The sequence below is a fragment of the Pinus tabuliformis genome, chromosome J, assembly GCF_031772625.1.
Source record: "Pinus tabuliformis cultivar Carrire ecotype Pingquan chromosome J, CPIR1, whole genome shotgun sequence".
Classification (NCBI taxonomy): Eukaryota; Viridiplantae; Streptophyta; class Pinopsida; order Pinales; family Pinaceae; genus Pinus; species Pinus tabuliformis.
This window is the reverse complement of record NC_142295.1, coordinates 887,885,353-887,891,526: the sequence shown is the minus strand read 5'-3', so window position 1 is coordinate 887,891,526 and position 6,174 is coordinate 887,885,353.

Sequence of the window (6,174 nt, the reverse complement as noted above, 5' to 3'; positions counted from 1 at the left end):
TAGGAAAAATAAGTATCATGAAGAACAAAAAAAGCCAAAGAGACATACAGGTCATCTCGCGAATGGTGATCAGGTGTAGAATTTGAGGTTGTTCATGGCATATCGTGATGAAAATGCTAATGCAGACATTTGGTATGTAGATTCAAGAGTGTCAACACACATGATAGGGAACAAGCACTGGCTGTAGGATTTTAAAGAGATCAACAAAGGTGCACAGATTTACCTAGGTGATGACAGAAGTCATCAAATCAAAGGATGTGGGAAAGTTTCTATCATTCTACCTGATGGTATTATTAAACAAATTTACAATCTAATGTATGTGCTTGGCATAACTAAGAACTTGATTTCTGTATCAATGATTACAGATCAAGATTTGAAAGTTGAATTTTTAAAATCTAACTGTTATATTAAGGATCTGCTAGATGGAATGAAGACAATTGCTACAGGAATCCAGACAGGAGGACTGTACAAGGTGGATGTGAGACTTGCACCAGTTTGAGCATTGACAGTAGCAAGTCTGACTACAGAAAAGCTTTGGCACAAGAGATTCGGCCACATCAATTACAATGATTTGTTGTTACTACAGAGGAAAGAAGTGGTAAGAGATCTTCCTATGCTAAAGAAAGTACATAACAATTGTGATGCTTGTACTTCAGGAAAAATGCATAGAGAAGAATTCCATGTCAAAATTGACAAGAAACAGAGGGATATACTGGAGTTAGCGCACAGAGACCTTTGTGATCCCAAGCAAACAAAATCATTAGGAGGTACAGTGTATTTCCTATTATTTATTGATGAATGTAAGAAGTTTTCTTCGGTGTATTTCTTAAGCAGTTTAAAAATATTATTGAAAGACAAACAGGGAAATAGATAAAAAATTTCCATTCTGATCAAGGGGGAGAATATAGGAAAGATGAGATGATCAGATATTGTAAAGATCATGGAATTTTGCAGCAGTTTATAGTACCCCATACTCCACAGCGGAATGGAGTAGCAGAAAGGAAGAACAAAACTCTGGTGGAATGTGCGAGAAGTATCCTTAAAGGTAAGAATCTTTCAAATGGTTTTTGGGCTGAAGCAGTGAGTACTGTGGTTTATTTAAAAAATAGGAGTCCTACAAGAAGTCTTGAGTTTAAAAATCCTTTTGAAGCTTTATATGGATATAAGCTTGCAGTAAAACACTTAAGAATATTTGGATGTAAAGCATTTTCCCGCATACCAAAGGAAGATATAAGAAAATTAGACTCAAAAGCCATCAGATGTACTTTTATAGGGTATTGTTCATTATATAAAACATACAGATTATTTAATCCCTCTACTCACAAGATCTTTGTTAGTAGAGATGTTAAATTCCATGAGCAGGATAGTGAAGAAACTGATGAGCACTATGATGGATGGGACGTTCTATACTTTGAAGAAGAGGATGCAGAGAACAATCAGGATCAGCAGCAAAAAAAGGCAGATGATGAACAACAACAACAACAACAACTACAATAACAACAACAGCAGCAACAACAACAACAAAAGCAACAACAGCAACAGCAGCAACAATAGGAATAAATAAGGTTTGAAACCACCACCCCACCACTCAGGAGGTCAGGGAAGAAAGCTCAAATGCCTGCAAGATATAGGAAAAATGCATTTATAACTTGTATGATGAATGTTGTTGAACCATATAGTTATAACGAAGCAAAGGAATGTAATGAATGGAAGATAGCCATGGAACAGGAATATAATTCAATAATCAGAAACAACACTTGGGAATTGGTAGAACTTCCTAGAGGAAAACAGGTCATAGGTTGCAAATGGTTATATAAACCAAAAATCAATGGAGATGGAACTATAGAAAAATTGAAATCTAGGTTCGTTGCAAAGCGGTACACACAAAAAGAAGGGATAGATTATGAGGAAACCTTTGCCCCTGTAGCTAAATTTAACACCATTAGAATGTTAATTTCTTTAGCTACTAAGAAACATTTGATGATGCACCAACTAGATGTAAAGTCTACATTTCTGAATGGAGAGCTGAAAGAAGATGCTTATTTAGAGAAACTGGAAGGGTTTGTCCAGAAGGGAAAATAACATTTAGTCTGTAGGTTGAAGAAAGCACTCTATGGACTAAAACAAGTTTCTAGGTCGTGGTATGAAAAAATTGATTCATTTTATCTGCAAGTTGGCTATCATAGAAGTAAGAATGACCCTAATCTTTACACCATGAAAGATGAACAAGGGTGCATAGTGCTGATTTCATTATATCTAGATGATTTGATAATTACAGGTGCTGTTATAAATCTAATTGATGAAATCAAGTAGCAGATGTCACAGATGTTTGAGATGAAGCATCTCGGTGAACTTAGATACTGTTTAGATCTCGAGATCTGGAGAGATTCAGGTCAAACATTTATGTCACAAGCAAAGTATGTCAAAGGCCTGTTAGAAAAGTTTAGAATGGATCAGTGTAAGCCGACACGGATACCATTGCAGCAGAACATCAAATTGCAGTGTGAGGATGGCTCAAAAGCGACGGATGCGACACTTTACAGACAGTTGGTTGGGAGTTTAATCTACCTAACCACCAGTAGACCTGATTTTGCTTATGCAGTCAGTGTGTTAAGCCAATTTATGTCTAAGCCACTTGAAATCCATTGGAATGCAGTGAAGAATGTTTTGAGGTATCTACAAGGTACTGTAGATTATGGAATTATTTACACTGACTCTTCTGATGTTAGATTGGCAAGATTTGCAGATTCAGATTGGGCAGGAAATGTAGATGATCGTAGATCTATAACAGGTTATGCATTCAGTCTTGGATCTGGGGTGATCACTTGGAGCAGCAAGAAATAGAACACAGTCTCCTTGTCCTCAGCAGAAGCAGAGTATCAAGCCATGTGTGCAGCAACATGCGAGGCGGTTTGGTTGCGGAGACTTCTCTAGGATGTTGGGGAAGAACAGATAGTCGCAACAACAATCAGATGTGACAATCAAAGTTCAATCAAGCTGGCCAACAATCCGGTGTTTCACAAAAACACGAAACATATTGATACTCAATTCCATTTTGTAAGGGAGAAAGTGCAATCTAAAGAAATTCATCTGGAATATTGTAATACATGTGATAATGTTGTGGACATTTTCACTAAGCCCCTTGGAAAAGTAAAATTTCAAATGTTTAGGGAGATGTTAGGCATATATGTGAATCCATTCTCCATTAAGGGGGAGTGCTGAAGATAATGGAGAATATCCTAGAATAGGTAGAGTTGGTTCACGTAGCCTCATGATAGGAAATAGTCTCTATTTCTTAGGATGTTGTTCTAACTTCCCTAAAACCATGTATTCTATTTAATGTGTAATGTTGATGAACAATTTAGAGCGTTCTGTAGAGCTAGACTCTCGTGGATCAGACTCTCTTTCATAGTGGTGACCAGAACATTGCCAATTTTATCATGGGAAACATGGAGAAATCATACGCACATCAAATGGTGGACATTTCGGTCCCTTTGATACGAACCCGCCATTGAACCTCCTATCCCCACATTTTTCCCTACCTTATTTACTCATCCTCTCCTTCACGAATCTCAAATCTCATTCCCAACACTTTTCCCTACCTTACGTACTGGTCCTCTCCTTCACGAATCTCAAATCTCATTTTCGGGGTACTCTATTCTATCGCTTCGACTAAACATAATAAGTCATATCTATAATAAAATTGTCTTTCAAATTAATCACATAATTAAAATTTTGTAGAAGTTTAGAACTAATTAATATAATTCATCCGAATCTCTATATCATAGATTATTTGATATTTCATTCGCGCCCCTGCTAAAGAATTCTATGTTTACCTAGTATTCATTACTGGGTAACTGCATGCCATTGCGTGGATCGGGAAGGATCGCTTCATCGTTTACAGACCCGCAGGAATTTTCAGTGAAATGTGTCAAGGATGGCAGCGGTACTATGACAGTTAAGATAGTTATCGGAAAACGAGAACTGGAAGCCTCTCTTTCGGATCGTCGTATAAGGGAGAAATCACCGTTGCTTCAGCTTCATTCTAAGGTAGCTCAAGAAGATTATGGTGCCACAAGAAAACACAACGGCGGTGAATGAAGACCATCGTTAGAGGGCATTCCAGAGCTCAATTAAGCTTATAATCCCATCATTGTCTCCCTATGTAGTTATTAATAGGATTCCTGCTATGTACTTAACCTAATCGTATTTGAGAACCGAAAAAGTTTGATTGTAACAAATTATCACCATGTTTGAGGGTGAGATCTAGATATGTGTTGATAAGGTTGAATTCAATTAATTTAAAGAGTGTGTTTTTGAGAATGCAGGGAGTAAAATAATACCGATGGCTGATAATGTTTGGGAAGAACGTTGGTTGTAATTATCATGTGTCGATTTCTTATAATTATTGCGTTGTTTGTGAAACTTGTTTTTGACAATTTTGTAGTTGGCTATGTCAGTTTCGGTTCCCTAGCTAGATTTTGGCCGTGTTTTACTTTCTAATATAATTCATATTTCTAGTTGGAGTGATCTCAATCTTTTAGTTAATTTGAGGTCATAAGGAGCTTTCAAAGTGAAGTATTTGATGGCATAAAGCACATCACGGGTAAAAGAGGCTATTTAATATCTAAATATCAAACCGGTTTTACCTAGCTAGTGTATATTGTAATTAAAAAAAATTATTTGAAATTTCAATTACTTGAATATACAAGGACTTATTTTATTTTTTTTGTTTCTTTTTCGCCAATTATACTACTATAAAATTTAATATCATTTTATATATATATATATATATATAATGGGTCCGAAGTGTATTTTTACCATTTACATTTTCACTACCTACTATGGTTTATGTTAGAGTTTTGAATATCTAAATATCAAACCGGTTTTACCTAGCTAGTGTATATTGTAATTAAAAAAAATTATTTGAAATTTCAATTACTTGAATATACAAGGACTTATTTTATTTTATTTTGTTTTTTTTTCGCCAATTATACTACTACTATATATATATATATATATATATATATATATATAATGGGTCCGAAGTGTATTTTTACCATTTACATTTTCACTACCTACTATGGTTTATGTTAGAGTTTTGACCAATATATGTTAGAGGCTAGAGTTTTATTATATAAAATGTGGAAAGTATATCAATCACATTAGTAAGTGTGGTTGGGATAGTTATAGCCAATGTCGGTGGGGTGGATTCATTGACCATGGTTGACCATAGTTGCTGAGAGTTTAAGAGTTTATAAGGTTGACCATGAGCAAGATTACATTAATACTTATGCTAATATTACATTAATGTTACAAAAAAAGGTTATATTAATTATTGAGATGGTTATATTAATTCTTGTCCTTCAAACAATGAGATGATTCTCTTTAGTTTTACAAAATAGAATTTCCCCCCTAGGACCATATTTAAATAGGTGCAACAACTATTATTGCATTATATGAAAAAAATATATAAAATATTTTTTAAAATGGAAAGAAAAAGAGAAAAAAAATATTTTCAAAAAATTTAACAATAAATATATTTCTTCTTATATTAACTAATAAAAATATATAGCAACATTAAAAAAACTAAAAATATATATATATATTTTTTCTATTAAATAGTTAGTTTTTTTTAAATGTTATTATCATAATTTTAAATTATATATATATATATATAAAACACATTTAAGAAAAAGACTGAGCCACGCATACTTAACTACATGAAGATCATAAAATGCTTAACTTATATGAAAGGAATAAATCGAACATTAACCTTCGCAAACATCTCAAAATTATATGAGAAAGTGATCAATACTCATGCCTGGAAATTTTATCAAGAACAAACCTTGAAATGTATAACATGGGAAATTCAAAATGTTTGATTTTTTTTTTTTTTTTAATTGAAACAATTTAGGTGGAGAAATTAAGCACAATGCTTAATGAGAAACAAAGTGAATGGCATAGTTCAAGATTTCAGACCAAATTTTTGAATGATTCTGATTTTTACATAAAGAAAACCTTATTCTATGTTGTCGGTGTTTACAAATCTCAACTCCAAGGATTCGGACAAAAGATTACCATGACCTCGTTGGCTCTCAACCTTTTTCTCCATAGAGGATGAGGATGGACAGTCAACTATCTCCCTTTTGGTTTGGTCGATGCTCTGTATAT